Below are 18,285 nucleotides of genomic sequence, written 5' to 3' on the forward strand. Positions count from 1 at the left end.
AGTTCAGTTTTTGTTTTTAGAAGTATCCACAGAACCCCTTTAAAGGGGAACTGTAGTTAGAGGTATATGGAGGCTGCCATATTTATTTCCTTTTAAGCAATACCAGTTGCCTGGCAGCCCTGCTGATCTATTTGGCTGAAGTAGTGGCTGAATCACACCAGAAACAAGCATGCAGCTAATCTTGTCATATCTGTCAAATTTGTCAGAAAAACCTGATCTGCTGCATGCTTGTTCAGGGTCTATGGCTGAAAGTATTAGAGGCAGAGGATCAGCAGGATAGCCAGGTAACTGGTATTGCGTAAATGGAAACAAATATGGCAGCCTCCATACACCTCTCTCTACAGTTCTCCTTTAACTATAATAATGTCATGAAGTGCAAAGTAGTGCAAACAGATACAGTCTGCTTGAAGGATATCCGAGGCGAGAAATAAAAATTAGCTTTACTTACCCGGGGCTTCTTCCAGTCCCTAGAGGTCACGTGTGTCCCGCGTCCCAACTATGGTCTTCTCCTGGTCCCGCTGGCAGACGCTGCAGTATCGCCAACAACCGATGGGTGGGTGTCTTCTGCTCATGCCCGGGCGTGCGCCCACGTCACTGAGAGCTTATTGCAGGCGCAGTACACTCCTGATGACATGGACGTCCGCACATGTGCAGAAGACACCCAACCATCGGGGGTCGTGTTACTGCAGCAGCTGCCAGCGGGATCGGGAGAAGACCATAGCTGGGGCGAGGGACACACGTGACACACAGAAGCTTGGAGAGGCTCCAGGTGGTAAGTAAAGCTAACTTTTATTTCTCACCTCGGGTATCCTATGCAAATCCTCACTTCAATGGTGTAATAAAGTGCAAAGTAGTCCAAACCAAATATACTAGTAGAAGCTACATAATGCAAATCATGATGTAGTATAAAGTAAAATTAGCTAGCTGCAGACAGCAAGGTGAAGGGATAGAAGAGCTAAATGCTTCCTAGATATGGAAAGTGCAAAGTAGCTCAAACAAATATACTCAGTCTGCTGAATGCAAATCATATCTTCAATTATGTAATAAAGAACAAATTGCAGCAAACCAAATGCACTCCTAGAATCACGATGTCGTTTTAAAGAGTACAGAAACTGTGATGAGGTAGTAGGAGTGAGCTTAAAGTGAAACTGAGGTGAGAGTTATAAGGAGGCTGCCATATTTATTTCCTTTTAAGCAATACCAGTTGCCTGGCTATTCTGCTGATCCTCTGCCTCTAATATCCTTTTAGCCATAGACCCTTAACAAGCATGCAGCAGATCAGGTGTTTCTGACATTATTGTCAGATTTGACGAGATTAGCTGCTTGCTTGTTTCTGGTGTGATTCTAACACTACAGCAGCCAAAAGGATCAGCAAGGCTGCCAGGAAATTGGTATTGTTTAAAAGGAAATACATATGGCAGCCTCCATATCGCTCTCACCTCTGGTTCACTTTAATACATGTACCATGTTTAGTATCTCATAAAAGTAAGTGGTCTCCTCGCTTTAAGAGTGCAAATTCTGGATGGGAAAGACACAGCCATGAGGTATAAACCCCATGGCCAATCACGTTGGTGTAGTGAATAGTTAGAGAGTTTGTATATTCTCCCGTGTCTGCATGGGTTTCCTCCAGGCTCTCCAATTTCCTCCCATATTCCAAAAACATACAGATGCTGTAAGCTTGTTGGCTTCCGCCTAAAACAAAATTGCCCCTAGACTAGACTATGATGGACTTATGACTACAGTGGGGATTCGATTATGAGCTCCTCTGAGGGGCAGTTAGTGACGTGACTATGTACTCTGTACAGCGCTGCGAAAGATGTCAGTGCTATATACAGTAAAACCTTGGATTGAGAGTAACTTGGTTTAGGAGCGCTTTGCAATACAAGCAAACATTTTGGTGAAATTTTGTCTTGATATACAAGCAAATAAAAGTATACATGTGTCATGTCATCACAACTGATTGTGAAGCCGATCCTCCCTTTGGTGTTGCAGGATTGTACTTACAGCACTTAATCTGAGTGTAGAGACTGTGCAAAGTCAAATTCCCATGAAATCCTCAAAAGTAGGCAAAAGCAACTGTCAATGGATAAGTTCTTTGTTAAAGAGGAACTCCAGTGAAAATAATGTAATACAAAAAGTGCTTAATTTTTGCAATAATTTATAAATGATGCCCATTGTAAAATCTTTTCGCTCCCTGATTTCCATCCTGACATTTATCACATGGTGACATTTTTACTGCTGGCAGGTGATGTCACTGGAAGGAGATGCTGCTTGCTTTTTTTTTGGCAGTTGTAAACAACTGTTATTTCCCACAATGCAACACTGCTCCCACAGTGTGATGTCAGAACCTCATAGCTGTGAGGCGCTGACATCCTGACATCATTTGTGGGAGGAGTTTTTACCACAATATCAGCCATACAGAGCCCCCTGATGATCGGTGTGAGAAAAGGTAAAGGTTTCTCATGGGAAAGGGGGTATCGGCTACTGATTGGGATGAAGTTCAATTCTTGGCTACAGTTTAGGACCTGTCCTGCGCCGCCTAGGATAGGCTTTAGCCTATCAGATGCCGGCGATCCCCGGCCAATCAGAGGCCGGCGATCGCCGATCTCCTTTAACCTCCTTAGCGGTAACCCCGTGCTGGACTCTGGGTAAGCCGCCGGAGGGTGCCGCTCAGGCCCTGCTGGGCCGATTTACATAATTTATTTTTTTTGCTACACGCAGCTAGCACTTTGCTAGCTGCGTGTGCATGACTAACGCCGCCGCTGCCCGCCGATTCGCCGCTGCCCGCGCCGCCCCCCCTCCAGACCCCTTTTTGCTGCTTGGCCAATCAGTGCCAGGCAGCGCTGAGGGGTGGATCGGAATGGCCGCTGACGTCAATGTCGTCAGTGACGTCATCGCGATCGTCGCCATGCCGACGGAGAAGCCCATACAGGGAATTCCGTTCAGAACGGTATTCCCTGCAGGGTAAAAGCGCCGGCGGCGATCGGAGGGGTGGGAGGGATAGCGGAGGGAGGGGGGGAAGCATGTAGCTAGCACTAGGCTAGCTACATGCTTTAAAAAAAAAAGAACATTTTTAAAAAAGTGCTGCACTGCCTCTTGGCGGATTTATTGTACCACCAGGGAGGTTAAGGCGCTGCTGCGCAGCAGCGCCGTATGATGTAAACAGCGGGGATTTCTTCCCCGCGTGTTTAAATTTAGCCTGCGAGCCGCGATCAGAGGCTCGCAGGCTGTTCACGGAGACACCCTCCGTGAAGTGACATGGAACCGTTTCCATGGGAAACCACTTGCGACCTGCCGACACCTATCGGCGTTAGGCGGTCGTTAAGTGGTTTAAAGCTATACTGTATTAAACAAAAAAGTTTGGGGTGAGCCAACAGCAACAGTTGGCAATGATTCTGTTAGTTATAGTGAAAGACTTGTTTATGTTTTTATTTTATACTATTTTACTATAACTGTTTTGGATTGTGGAACAAATCATCTGGGTTTCCATTAATTGTTATGGGGAAATTGGCTTTGATAGAAGCGTGCTTTGGATTACAAGCATCTTTCCGGAGCGAATTATGCTCGCAAACCAAGGTTCCACTGTAAATACGAAATAATAATAATACCCCATGGCTGCATTTTTCCGCACTCAGAATTTTGAAGCGTGCATGCGCACTAATGGTGAGGGGGCAAGGCCTGGAGCACAGCCTGAAGCATGGAAGTATGCCCTCAGAGTGTGGAACCCCACCTGAAGCACTGGAGCGCTCACTTGAATGAAGTGCCCACCGTGGAGCGCATGCTTAAGAGACCAGCCTTGGAGGACACACTGAAGTACAGAAGAGCGCTCTTGATGTGAAAAGACCACAATGTAGAGCGCAGGACTGCACACTAGAGAGAGAGCGCAAGCTAAAGAGACTAGCAAGGAGAAGCACAGGATTGCGCACTCGAGAGAGAGCGCAAGCTAAAGAGACTAGCAAGGAGAAGCACAGGATTGCGCACTTGAGAGAGAGCGCAAGCTAAAGAGACTAGCAAGGAGAAGCACAGGATTGCGCACTTGAGAGAGAGCACAAGCTAAAGAGACTAGCAAGGAGAAGCACAGGATTGCGCACTCGAGAGAGAGCGCAGCCCTGCAGCGCAAGCTTAGGCACAAATACAAACAAATTACACTCACTGATACAATTGCTTCCTAACGCTGCAGCTGGTTCCTTTCTGCAGGATGAGAGCCTGGGAACCACACAATAATGTCTGCATTCTGTCAGCACTTATTTAGCTTAATAATGGCTTCAATCTAAAGAGCAAGTTCACTTTAATTTATCTTCAGTGGACTGTGGGCCATCGGAGAGCTGCTTGCCGGTTATTCAGAGCTTTGCATTGATCCATGTGGTGATAAAAGATGGCAATTAAGAGGAAACGAACATTTCTGAGGTGTGTGCACATCTGACCACCCAACGCCCACACAGGGGAAACCGTCCACATCTGTGGGAAAAAATAATGCCCATCTACCTTATTGCAGACCCCATAATGCTAGTCACATGGCAGGTGTGGCTGCTTTCAAAACATCTGAAAGGATGATTTGCATATTTTGCAGTGCTGCATTGTGGGAGACCTCATATGCTCACTCCAACCTGAACTATGGCAAATACCTTCTGTTGTAAGAAGGCAAACTTTTGTTTTGCAAAACATCTGACTGGGAGAGTCCATGAAATCCTCCCCTAGCATTATGGGCCTCTTTCTCTACACCTGTTTGGGCAGGAAGTTAAAGCCAGTTCAGGCACTTTCTATCTGCTTAGGTGGGTGTATGTAAACAAAAGGTGCAGTTCACAATCTAACCCTATTATTGCCATAATATAATGTCCTATTAGGCCCGGTTCACACTTGCGTTAAAGTGGCAAATGGATCTGACCACCGATCAATCGGATCTGTTTTCACTCCATTTCAGTTCCATTTCCCCACTAGTGTGAAGAAACGTTCCGTTTTCTCATTGCCCCAAATGCAGCGCTTCAGCTTTCGTTTCCGTTCCGCTGGGCTCAGCGGTCCAGAAAAATTGCTGCAGAAGTAAAGTTGCGTTCCGTTCAGCGGATTGTGTGGAACGGATCCGTTCGGTTGGATGTGAACAAATTCATAGGTTAACATTGGATCCATTCTCATCCATTAGGATCCGTTCCAATCCACAAACTGACCGCTTTTTTAACGCCAGTGTGAACTGGGCCTTATAGTATTGTAATGTGTTTACATAGTATCTTCTACAGTATGTTACAGAGAACTTAGTCATGTCACTGACTGTCCTCGCAGGAGCTCACCATCTAATTCTACCATAGTCATAGCCTAATGTCCTACCATATTATTATTATGTATTTATATAGCACTGATATCTTCTGCAGCACTTTACAGAGTACATAGTCATCATCATGTCACTGACTGTCCTCAGAGGATATTACAATCTAATCCCTACCATAGTCATAGTCTAATGTCATATTATTATTATGTATTTTTAATGGGAGTGGCAATTAACATGCTTTGGGGATTTCAGAGTAAACTAAGTTGCCCAGAGGACCCCCCCCCCCCCCCAGAATATAAAATCTTCATGCAGATTATGCCCTGGCACAGTGTTGAACTAGCAACACCAGCGCTTCAAGTCAAAAGTGCAATCCAGTACAGTATGCAACTGTGCGGCTCACTCAATATTCTTAAAGGACCACTGTAGCCAAACATTGAAAAACTTAAAACACATCAGATTTAGAATCAGAATTCATTTATTTCGCCAAGTACAACGTGAGTTGTACCCAAAATGTATTTTGGCACAAACCCGGGTCGGTGATGGTGCAGTATTCTATATACAGTGGATACATACAGTGCATATACTGTAGTAGATACAATGCATATGCAAACAGAGTATAGCATATATAGCAGGGGTCTCAAACTCAATTTACCTGGGGGCCGCAGGAGGCGAAGTCAGGATGAGGCTGGGACCCTGACCCCCCGCACCCTCCCCCCCCCCCCCCCCCCTCTTCCCCGTCCCTTGCATTGATTTTTATTTCAAAATCGAATCCACCACAAGTGTTTGTACCACATAAGGGCTCTTTGCCACATAGGGGCTCTTCAGCAGTGAGCAGTTGCCAGGCAGCAGTGAGCAGTTGCCAGGCGGCAGTGAGCAGTTGCCAGGCGGCAGTGAGCAGTTGCCAGGCGGCAGTGAGCAGTTGCCAGGCGGCAGTGAGCAGTTGCCAGGCGGCAGTGAGCAGTTGCCAGGCGGAAGTGAGCAGCAGTTGCCAGGCGGAAGTGAGCAGCAGTTGCCAGGCGGAAGTGAGCAGTTGCCAGGCAGCAGTGAGCAGTTGCCAGGCAGCAGTGAGCAGTTGCCAGGCAGCAGTGAGCAGTTGCCAGGCGGCGGTGAGCAGTTGCCAGGCGGCGGTGAGCAGTTGCCAGGCGGCGGTGAGCAGTTGCCAGGCGGCGGTGAGCAGTTGCCAGGCGGCGGTGAGCAGTTGCCAGGCGGCGGTGAGCAGTTGCCAGGCGGCGGTGAGCAGTTGCCAGGCGGCAGTGAGCAGTTGCCAGGCAGCAGTGAGCAGTGAGCAGTTGCCAGGCGGCAGTGAGCAGTTGCCAGGCGGCGGTGAGCAGTTGCCAGGCGGCGGTGAGCAGTTGCCAGGCGGCGGTGAGCAGTTGCCAGGCGGCGGTGAGCAGTTGCCAGGCGGCGGTGAGCAGTTGCCAGGCGGCGGTGAGCAGTTGCCAGACGGCGGTGAGCAGTTGCCAGGCGGCGGTGAGCAGTTGCCAGGCGGCAGTGAGCAGTTGCCAGGCAGCAGTGAGCAGTTGCCAGGCAGCAGTGAGCAGTGAGCAGTTGCCAGGCGGCAGTGAGCAGTTGCCAGGCGGCAGTGAGCAGTTGCCAGGCGGCAGTGAGCAGTTGCCAGGCGGCAGTGAGCAGTTGCCAGGCGGCAGTGAGCAGTTGCCAGGCGGCAGTGAGCAGTTGCCAGGCGGCAGTGAGCAGTTGCCAGGCAGCAGTGAGCAGTTGCCAGGCAGCAGTGAGCAGTGAGCAGTTGCCAGGCGGCAGTGAGCAGTTGCCAGGCGGCAGTGAGCAGTTGCCAGGCGGCAGTGAGCAGTTGCCAGGCGGCAGTGAGCAGTTGCCAGGCGGCAGTGAGCAGTTGCCAGGCGGCAGTGAGCAGTTGCCAGGCGGCAGTGAGCAGTTGCCAGGCGGCAGTGAGCAGTTATCAGGCAGCAGTGAGCAATTGTGAGAGCTTGAGAGGCATTTCACTGCCTATCAACAGTTCGTGGAAAAGGGGCCTAATGTTAGGAGCCCACCATACAATTCTCTGTTGGATTTACCTTCCAGATTGATATTTTTTTCCAACATGTCCTATCTGAATTTCCAATTGTTTTTTAATCCTTTTCTATCGTTTTTTTTATTCGATTTTCATAGAAATGAGTGAAAATCGATCAAAATATGATCAGAAAACAATAAAAAAAAAACTATCGGAAAATCGATCGAAATTCAGATCGGACATGTTAGAAATAAACGATCTGGCAGGTAAATCTAACAGAAGATTGTATGGTGTGTACCTAGCATAAGAGAGACAGAAACACACAAAAACCAGGAATTTCAGAAGATGCTGCTGCGGCCAATCAGTGCAATCAGTGTAACTTAATTAGATGCAGCCATGTGTTTACAACCGATGCATCATTTGTAGGCGAGACAGCGCACATCAGACTAGCGAGAGTTTATGATATTACAGAGGGAAATGTTTATCTAGGCTCGCCACACCTTTTAATAATAATGTGGTCAGATAACGTAACTATAATAATGTCATAAAGTGCAAATAAATATGCTGCAGGCTGCTTAATGCAAATCATGGCTTCGGTTATATAATAAAGTGCAAAGTGCAAGTCCAATTCACTCGTAGAATCTGAATAATGCAAATAACAATGTTGTAGTAAAAAGTAAAGTTAGCTGGGTGCAGACAGCGGGGTGAGGGGACAGAAGAGCTGAACGCTCCACTTGTGGCAGGATCCAGAGACAGGTCATCCACAAGGCAAGCCTAGGCAGTTGCCCAGGGCCCGGAGAAAGTCTAGGGGCCTGGTGGGTGCTTGCCCCCCCCCCCCAAACTTTATTTAAAGCAGACCTGACCTCAGAACTTCCTCTCTGCTCTATACGATAAGCAACAGCATGCTAAGCTTTAAAGAAGAACATTTCTGTTACAGCTACTACAAATGTCTACTTCCTGCTTTCATCCTGCGTTTCCAAATTAGCTGCTTTTCCGAGGAAGCCAGCTGACACAGCCGAGATATCAAATTACAGTAAGGGTTAGTAACAGATGAGGGGGAATTAGGCAGGCTGATTGCTATAAATTCACACAGGGTACATTTCTCTCTGTTTTGCGTCTGTCCTGTGCAAGAGTTCAGGTCCACTTTAATAAAGCCAGATAATCATTAGCGGTGGGCTAATATTGCTGTCTTGCCTAGGCCCCCATTTCATCTCAATCCTTTTCTGGCATGATCTATCCCTCCACTTTGTCATGTGACGTATGGATGTATCTATACCCCATGGCTGCGTCTTTCTGCTTCTGGAAGTAACACATTCCTGAACACTGGAAGTGAAGAGGCCAGCCATGGAGCGCAAGTGAAGCACAAAAGGTTCACCCTCAAAGTGAAGCCGCTACCATGATCTTCAAGCTAAAGCATATGTATGTGCGTTTAAAATCAAGAGACCAGATGCAAGTTTCAGCGTAGAGGCCAGCCATAGAGTGCAAGCTTTAGCACAGAGTTCCCCCCACCCACTCCCATGGAGTGCAAACTCCAGCACAGGAATAACCCATGAAGCCCAAACTCCTGTGCAAAGACCAGCAATGGAGTGCAAGCGTTGGTGCAAAGACCCCCATGGAGTGCAAGCTCCCACGCAGGGAAAAGCCATGGAGTGCAAGCTCCAGCGCAAAGACCAGCAATGGAGTGCAAGCATTGGTGCAAAGACCCCCATGGAGTGCAAGCTCCCACGCAGGGAAAAGCCATGGAGTGCAAGCTCCAGCGCAAAGACCAGCTATGGAGTGCAAGCATTGGTGCAGAGACCAGCCATGGAGCGCAAGCTCCAGCGCAGAGACCAGCCATGGAGTGCAAGCTCCAGCGCAGAGACCAGTCGTGGAGCGCAAGCTCCAGTGCAGAAACCCCCATGGAGTGCAAGCTCCCACGCAGAGACCAGCCATAGAGTTCAAGCTCCAGCGCAAAGACCAGCCATGGAGTGCAAGCGTTAGTGCAGAGACCAGCCATGGAGTGCAAGCTCCAGCGCAGAGACCAGCCATGGAGTGCAAGCTCCAACGCAGAGACCAGCCATGGAGCGCAAGCTCCAGCGCAGAGACCAGCCATGGAGCGCAAGCTCCAGCGCAGAGACCAGCCATGGAGCGCAAGCTCCAACGCAGAGACCAGCCATGGAGCGCAAGCTCCAGCGCGGAGACCAGCCATGGAGTGCAAGCTCCAGCGCAGAGACCAGCCATGGAGTGCAAGCTCCAGTGCAGAGACCAGCCATGGAGTGCAAGCTCCAGTGCAGAGACCAGCCATGGAGTGCAAGCTCCAGTGCAGAGACCAGCCATGGAGTGCAAGCTCCAGCGCAGAGACCAGCCATGGAGTGCAAGCTCCAGCGCAGAGACCAGCATTGGAGCGCAAGCTCCAGCGCAGAAACCAGCCATGGAGTGCAAGCTCCAGCGCAGAGACCCGCATGGAGTGCAAGCTCCAGCGCAGAGACCAGCCATGGAGTGCAGGCTCCAGCGCAGAGACCAGCCATGGAGCGCAAGCTCCAGCGCAGAGACCAGCCATGGAGCGCAAGCTCCAGCGCAGAGACCAGCCATGGAGCGCAAGCTCCAGCGCAGAGACCAGCCATGGAGCTCCAGCTCCAGCGCAGAGACCAGCCATGGAGCTCCAGCTCCAGCGCAGAGACCAGCCATGGAGCTCCAGCTCCAGCGCAGAGACCAGCCATGGAGCTCCAGCTCCAGCGCAGAGACCAGCCATGGAGCTCCAGCTCCAGCGCAGAGACCAGCCATGGAGCTCCAGCTCCAGCGCAGAGACCAGCCATGGAGCTCCAGCTCCAGCGCAGAGACCAGCCATGGAGCTCCAGCTCCAGCGCAGAGACCAGCCATGGAGCTCCAGCTCCAGCGCAGAGACCAGCCATGGAGCTCCAGCTCCAGCGCAGAGACCAGCCATGGAGCTCCAGCTCCAGCGCAGAGACCAGCCATGGAGCTCCAGCTCCAGCGCAGAGACCAGCCATGGAGCTCCAGCTCCAGCGCAGAGACCAGCCATGGAGCTCCAGCTCCAGCGCAGAGACCAGCCATGGAGCTCCAGCTCCAGCGCAGAGACCAGCCATGGAGCTCCAGCTCAGAGACCAGCCATGGAGCTCCAGCTCCAGCGCAGAGACCAGCCGTGGAGCTCCAGCTCCAGCGCAGAGACCAGCCGTGGAGCTCCAGCTCCAGCGCAGAGACCAGCCGTGGAGCTCCAGCTCCAGCGCAGAGACCAGCCGTGGAGCTCCAGCTCCAGCGCAGAGACCAGCCGTGTAACGCAAGCTCCAGCGCAGAGACCAGCCGTGTAACGCAAGCTCCAGCGCAGAGACCAGCCGTGTAACGCAAGCTCCAGCGCAGAGACCAGCCATGGAGCTCCAGCTCCAGCGCAGAGACCAGCCATGGAGCTCCAGCGCAGAGACCAGCCGTGGAGCGCAAGCTCCAGCGCGGAGACCAGCCGTGGAGTGCAAGCTCCAGCGCAGAGACCAGCCATGGAGCGCAAGCTCCAGCGCAGAGACCAGCCGTGTAATTAAATCAATAATTGTTAATAATATGTTAATGATTGTTAAAGAGACTCTGATGCGAGAATAAAACTCACTTCAGAGCTTATATTCAGCAGGGGTATGTGTGCCGCTGCTAAAACGCCGCTATCTCGCGGCTGAACAGGGGTCCCTTACCCCCCAAATCCCCCCTTGCAAAATCCACGACCAACTTGGTCGTAGATTTTGCTGCTGCTGGAGGCAGGGCTAACGGCTGAAGCCCTGCCTCTCAGCGCGTCTATCAGCGACGGATCTCTGCCTCTCTCCCGCCCCTCTCAGTGAAGGAAGACTGAGAGGGGCCGGCGAGAGGCGGAGATTCACGCTGATAGACGCGCTAAGAGGCAGGGCTGCAGCCATTAGCCCTGCCTCACCAGGAAGAGATCCCCGCAAAGAACAGAGGGGATTTGGGAGGTAAGGGACCCCCATTCAGCCGCGGGATAGCTGCGTTTTAGCATTGGCACACATGCCCCTGCTGAATATAAGAGCTGAAGCGAGTTTTATTCTCGCTTCAGACTCTCTTTAATAATAATATAATATGGTGTTGGATTTCAGATTCCTTTTTGTGACTTTAGACACACATTAAAGATACATTTAGATACACATTAAAGAGAAACCTTACTAAATATAACTTTGTGATTATTATTATTATTTTTTATTTTTTTTTACAATATTCATGTATAAATAAATAAGTCAGTGTTTGCATTTTCTTAAAGAGGACCTTTAATCAAGGATTGAACTCCATCCCAATCAGTAGCTGATACCCCCTTTTCCATGAGATCTTTTTTTTCTCGACTAGATCATCAGGTGGCATCTGTATGGCTGATATTGTGGTGAAACCCCTCCCACAGTGTGATGTCATGACCATGGTCCTGACAGTTTGCTGTCTGTGAACCTCATTGCATTGTGGGAAATAACCTATTTTTCCAACTGCCAAGCAAGCAGTATCTCCCTCTGTGCATAGAACTCTCAGTAACAAACATTCTGTACAGATCACCTGGCAGCACTAAAGATGTCACCACCAGTGATACATTTCGGAATGTAAATCAGGGAGAGGAAAGATTTTACAATCGGCAAACACTGACTAAATAATCTATAAATTAATATTGTAATGGCTGCTGAAGTGCATAACTGCTGAATGTTTGTTTGTTGTGTGCTTTCCGAAGGTTGCATAACTAAATAGCCTAGGCTAAGAATTACTGAGAGGGCGGGGCTATCCATTTACAGCAATACATACCGTAGATGTAGGAATTTGTTTCTGATGGTGAAACCAGGATAATTCATGTAGAATTAGTTATCCTGAAAAATGTATTACATTCTTCTATACTGTATGTCATTGCGGTGCCTCTTTTAAGAAGAGCCATCTTTAATCGTGTTTACTCTGGTGTTTTTACATACCGGTATTTCTTTTGTAGGCCCAGCGTAGAAGAGGTCCAGAACTGGGGACAATCCTTTGACAACCTCCTCGGTCATCCATGTGAGTAGCCAGACATCGAGGTACCACTCTGACCATGTGCTGCATCTGAACAGGCTGCATAATGTAACCCAAATCCTTGTGCCATCTAAAGGATATGTGTATCTACATCATCAATATACTGAATCAGAGGGATTAGCACTAAACACTGTAGCTAGTTTAAACCAGTATAAATTAAAGAGTAAAGTTGCCCATAGTATAAGGGCTCGTTCCCACTATCGCGAATCTGCATGCGTCCAACGCATGCAGATCCGCACGTGTAATGCAAGTGGATGTGCCTGTTTCCACTGTAGCGTTGTTGAGGTGCGTTTTTTTCAGCGTGAAAAAAACGCACAAAAGAGCCAACGATTTCGCCTGCGTCGGGAATCCGTGCGAATCGCCGCTAATGTATTTAATAGTAAAAACGCATGCGTTTGTTACATGCGTTTTTACCCGCGATTTCGCGTGCGATTTCGCACCTTTTTCAATTTTATTTAGCCCTGGCAGTGTCATGGTTAATTTCGCATGGCACCCTGCCATGCGAAATCGCATGCGAAATCGCGGGTAAAAACGCATGCGGAAACGCATCCGCATGCGTTTTTACAAGCGTCGGAATGCGGCCGAAATCGCGTCGCAACAGTGGGAACGAGCCCTAAGGCATTTCTCGGCAAATTCGATCACTGTGATCAAATCTGCAAAAGATTGTTGCCCCACACGGGGGCGATTCCGTGCGAAGTGAGGTCGGCGAGCCCCGGTTTTTAGTGCCACCGATCTCTGGTCCTTAACCTCCTGGGGGATACAATTATATCGCCCAGGAGGTGGCGCAGCACTATTTTTTTTTTAAATTTTTTTATTTTTTAAAGAGAGTCTGAAGCGAGAATAGATCTCGCTTCAGACCTCATAGCTAGCAGGGGCATGCGTGCCCCTGCTAAAACGCCGCTATAGCGCGGCTTAACGGGGGTCCCTGTCCCCCCAAACCCCCTCCGAGCAGCGGGGGAGCGCTTCCTGGTTGGGGCAGGGCTAACCGCCGCAGCCCTGCCCCATGCGCGTCTGTCAGACGCGTACCTCCGCCTCTCCCCCGCCCCTCTCAGTCTTCCTTCACTGAGAGGGGCGGGGGAGAGGCGGCGATGCGCGTCTGATAGACGCGACTGGAGGCAGGGCTGCAGCCGTTAGCCCTGCCTCCAGGAAGATCAGCTCCAGCGACCTTTTTCCGACCCAGGTTAGCGGGGGGTGGGTTGGGGGTGAAGGGACCCCCGTTAAGCCGCGGGATAGCGGCGTTTTAGCAGGGGCACACGTGCCCCTGCTATATATAAGACCTGAAGCGAGATTTAGTCTCGCTTCAGTGTCTCTTTAAATCATGTAGCGAGCTCAGGGCTCGCTACATGATAGCCGCTGTGCAGCGGCATCCCCCCACCCCCTCTGATCGCCTCCGGCAATCAAAGCAAACAGGAAATCCCGTTCAGAACGGGATTTCCTGTTTGGCTTCCCCCGTCGCCATGGCGACTATCGGGATGACGTCATCAACGTCAACGACGTCGTGACGTCAGAGGGAGTCCCGATCCACCCCTCAGCGCTGCCTGGCACTGATTGGCCAGGCTGCGCACGGGGTCTTGGGGGGGGGGGGGGAGCGGCGCGGCACGGCGGGTAGCGGCGAATCAGCGCGGAGCGGCAGCGATCGGTATATACACGCAGCTAGCAAAGTGCTAGCTGCGTGCAACAAAAAAAAAATTGTGCAAATCGGCCCACCAGGGCCTGAGAAATCCTCTGTGGCGGCTTACCCCGAGCTCAGCTCGGGATTATCCCCCAGAGGGTTAAATAGAGCCCGAGGTAGGCTCGAAAAATAAAGAGTGGGCTTCAATGATCCTGGGGAGGGGGGATAAGTGCGGATCAAGTAGCTTCAAAAACCGCAGCTCCCGTGGGCCGCACTTTCACTTTTGTGACCTATAGGTCACAACGCTGCAACAAGAGACAGTGTGTCTCGCACAGTGTGCAGGGAGGCGGGGGAGCGGCCTGGGAGAGAGAGCTGCCCAATTGCAGCTCTGGAAACCCTGCAGGTACTCCCCTGGTGGGCATTTTGAGCAGGGAATCCCTCTCCCTTGTGTTTACCTCCGAGATAGCGACAAATATTGTCACTAATCTCAGGTGGCTATAGCGCGGTGGTGGAGGTGCAGAGAGTGGCGGTGTGGGGACACAGAGGCAGGTCATGAGGCAGAGGACATGCCTCTGTGTCCCATCTGCCTCCCCAAGATCCACCTCGGCTTCTTTTTAAGGGGCCAGAGATTGCTGGTACTGAAGTGGTAAAAGTAAGCCTGAGGTGGTGCAAAAGCAGAAGAAATGTTGTTTTAATTGCCACAGGTTCTTTGTAAATTGACCCCCACGGGACCTGGCTGTTGGCGACAGCTGCCTCTCTTGCCACATGGCGATTTCCACCTGAGCGGTTTCTTCCAACAGTCGCGTTAATGAGCAGGACTTTCCTCACAGCAGTGTTCTTCCATTGCCTCCCCACCTGTGTGACAACACAAATATTGAGGCGGATTGTCGTCACCGTTGTCTTGTTTGGAGTGAAGTAATTATGGCCGTCTGTCCCGTCCCTGCGTAGGCACGCCACGGAGGCCAGCATGTAATTAACTGCAGCTATCACTGGCGATTATTATCCATGGTTTCAGTTATTGTTTCTTGGTTACAACACATGCGGCAGGTGCCCAGAGACTACAAGTCCCAGCATGCACTGCAGCCCTGTTGTCATTTGGAGTTTTATAGTTGAACGCGCCCTAAATCCCCCTCTAGACACAGCAGGTGTGCTGCTCCCTTTATATCAGCACTGCCTGCCTGGCTGGCAGAGTTTTGTACTATGATGATCTTGGGGAAGGGGGGTTTTTCAGGGGGGGTAAAATTGGTCGATTGGGCATGCCCTTGGCTGCACCGATTTTTATCCAATTTTAATAGTGGAATCGGATGGTTGATCGATCGGCCGCCAAGTCGCCTGATGTATGGCCACGTTTAGGGCTTGTTCACATCTAGGGCGTTTTCATCCTTTTTTTCAAGCGCAGGCGATTTTCAAAATCGCCCACAAAACGCTTGTGCAATCAATCTCTGAGACGGTTTATATCAGCGCATTTTTTGTCCACTTTGTGCTCCACAAAGCCCTGCCTGTATCATTTTTGGGGCAATTTTGCTATAATGGAAGGTATAGGAGGAGCGCTAAACACTCACAAAACCTCTTTATGCGGCAATTGCGTTTGCATTTTTAAGAATAAATATATTGGGCCTGATTCACAAAGCGGTGCAAAGTGTTTGCACGCCTGTGAAAAGCCATTTATCGCGTCTAAACTCAGTTTAGGCGTGATAAAATGAAACTCGTGCGAAATTCCCTCGCGCAAAGTTTTGCGCGCATGGTGCAGTGCGCACGATGCCCCCATTGAACCCTATGGGCGCTGCACGCGGAATTGCGTGATTGCGCGCGCAAAGTTTTGTGCGCGATAACAGCACAAAGCGGTGCTAACTCAGTGGTGCAAAGGTTATCACGCCTAAAGTCTTTTAGGCGTGATAACTGAGTTATCACCGCTTTGTGAATCAGGCCCCTTGTATTTATTCTTTTCCGGGTCAAAGAGTTCATTTTCTGACTAAAGTCAGGAAGTGAAAAAACTGAATCGCTCTGCAAAAGCGCATTGCACAAAATCGTAGCGCGTAGTGGAGCACCGAGGGGGGGATAGCGTTTGCGATTTCAATTTTAGATGTGAACAGAGCCTTAAAGAGACTCTGTAACATTCAAAACATCCCCTGGGGGGTACTCACCTCGGGTGGGGGAAGCCTCCGGATCCTAATGAGGCTTCCCACGCCGTCCTCTGTCCCACGGGGGTCTCTCCGCAGCCCTCCGAACAGCCGGCGACTGTGCCGACTGTCATTTCAATATTTACCTTTGCTGGCTCCAGCGGGGGCGCTGTGGCGGCTTTCCATTCCGAACTACACGGAAATACCCGATCTCATTCGGGTCCGCTCTACTGCGCAGGCGCAGGAAACTTGCGCCTGCGCAGTAGAGCGGACCCGACGGCGATCGGGTATTTCCGTGTAGTTCGGAGCCGACAGCCGTCAGAGCGCCTGCGCAGGAGCCAGGAAGGTAAATAATGACGTCACCGCTGCCCGGACTCCACGGAGGGCTGCAGCGAGACCCCTGACGGATGGAGGACGGCGTGGGAAGCCTCATTAGGATCCGGAGGCTTCCCCCACCCGAGGTGAGTACCCCCCAGGGGATATTTTTATGTTACAGTTCCTCTTTAAGGTGGCCACACACCATACAATTTTTTTAAATATGTTCAATTTAAGAATTAGTTTTAGATCAGGATGATACCATTTATTGGCTAACTAAAAATGAATAATAAGCAAGCTTTCGGCCTTGCAGCCTTCGTCAAGCTTACATACAGGATGTAAGCCCAACGAAGGCTGCAAGGCTGAAAGCTTGCTTATTCTTATTCTTTTTAGTTAGCCAATAAATGGTATCATCCTGATGTAAAACTTCTTGCTTTTACTGATGGCTGACACGGTACAATGCCCTACTGCTACTACTATTTGAGAATTGCAATCATTTTTTCTGACTGATTGTAACATTTCACAAATATGACCAATGTACCACACACCTATGTTCAATTTTTTCCCCAATAATGATAAAAATGATTGGAAACTCTGAGAAAATTGCTAGGGTGTGTATATGAATAAATTGACAATCTAACACACACCATACAATCTTTAGAGAAATTGAAGAAAAATATCTGGCATTCCGGATAGATAAAAATCGAAAAAACGGGAAATCCGATCAGATTTTTCATTTGAAAAAAAAAAGCTTTCGATTTTTTTTCAGGAGATCCGATCGTTTTTTATCGAATTGCCGTAAAATCGGATCATTTTATTGTATCGTGTGTGGCCACCCTTGGGGTTTCTCTACAGTCAGTGACGGCATGAAAGATTGCATTGGGTAAGACCTGGTCGGCTGCTGTGGGCTTCCACACTTTGCACTCCGGCGCTGCACTTTGCCCGCTGGTTTATGTCGGGAATGTAGTTTTACTGCAGCTGAAGATTGACAGGCTGGCTGATGTTTAGGAAAACCTGAATGTAACTTGATTCTTCTATAGCTCCAGCTTATTGCTATAGACATAACCTTTAGAACCTTCTCAGGTGCCATCGTTAAATCCCTTCTTTAAACAGTAACTTTTTTTAAAAAAAGCAAACCTGTCAGAGTGCTTACATCCATAATCACCGGCTATGAGAAGATTAGCGGGTATCGATGTGTAACCAAAACATAGACCCAACATTCCCCAGGAGTTCCTGATACTACTTTAAAGTGAACCTCTGGACTAAAAATCGACTCAGCAGCACTGAAAAGGCTTAGTGTTTCTTTAACAGTTTCACAGCATCAGAACTTTGTTTCTCTTATACAAGCCTCATTTTTAGCTGCACAGAAGAAAACTGCCCGGGCTTTTTTCCCCTGATGCTGTGCAAAGCATGATGGGATTTCTGATTTTGTTGTTCTCGTTCTGCTGTTTTTGACATTTGAAGCCTAGCGTGTGCAGCTGGGAGGGGTTATCAGGACACAGGACAGTTAGAACTGTGTCTCCTGCTCCTTGTCACCTCCTTTCAACCAAAAAGATGGCTGCCCCCATGACAAAGCTGGCAGCCCGCATGAATCACAAACATTTGCCTGTTCTTTTAAAACAGGGTGGTAAAGAGATTATATTACCTATCTATTGTAATTAACATAACTAATGTAACTTGATGACAGTATGTTTGTTTAGGCTGAAGTTCCCCTTTAAAGAGAACCCGAGGTGGGAATTACTTTTACTATTGGGGCACAGAGGCTGGTTGTGCGCACTAAGACCAGCCTCTGTTGCCCCATCGTGTGCCTCCATGTCCCCCCTGCTCGCCGCTATACCCCCCGCATTGCTGGCGACACGCAGCGTGTCGCCAGCTCAATGTTTACCTTGCGCTGTCAGTCAGCGCTGCTCCCCTGCCTCCTCCGCATCGGCGCACCCGCCCGTGTCCCTTCCCTCCCGCTGATAGGAGGGAAGTGACGCGGCGGGTGGCG

The 18,285-nt window shown here is 49.8% G+C and overlaps 1 pseudogene; it reads left to right on the top strand.

Annotated features, from left to right (window-relative positions):
- The window catches only part of LOC137528785 (regulator of G-protein signaling 3-like), a 148,539-nt pseudogene that overhangs the window by 91,244 nt on the left and 39,010 nt on the right, over positions 1–18,285 (top strand).

The sequence above is a fragment of the Hyperolius riggenbachi genome, chromosome 8 (genome assembly GCF_040937935.1).
Source record: "Hyperolius riggenbachi isolate aHypRig1 chromosome 8, aHypRig1.pri, whole genome shotgun sequence".
Taxonomy (NCBI): Eukaryota; Metazoa; Chordata; class Amphibia; order Anura; family Hyperoliidae; genus Hyperolius; species Hyperolius riggenbachi.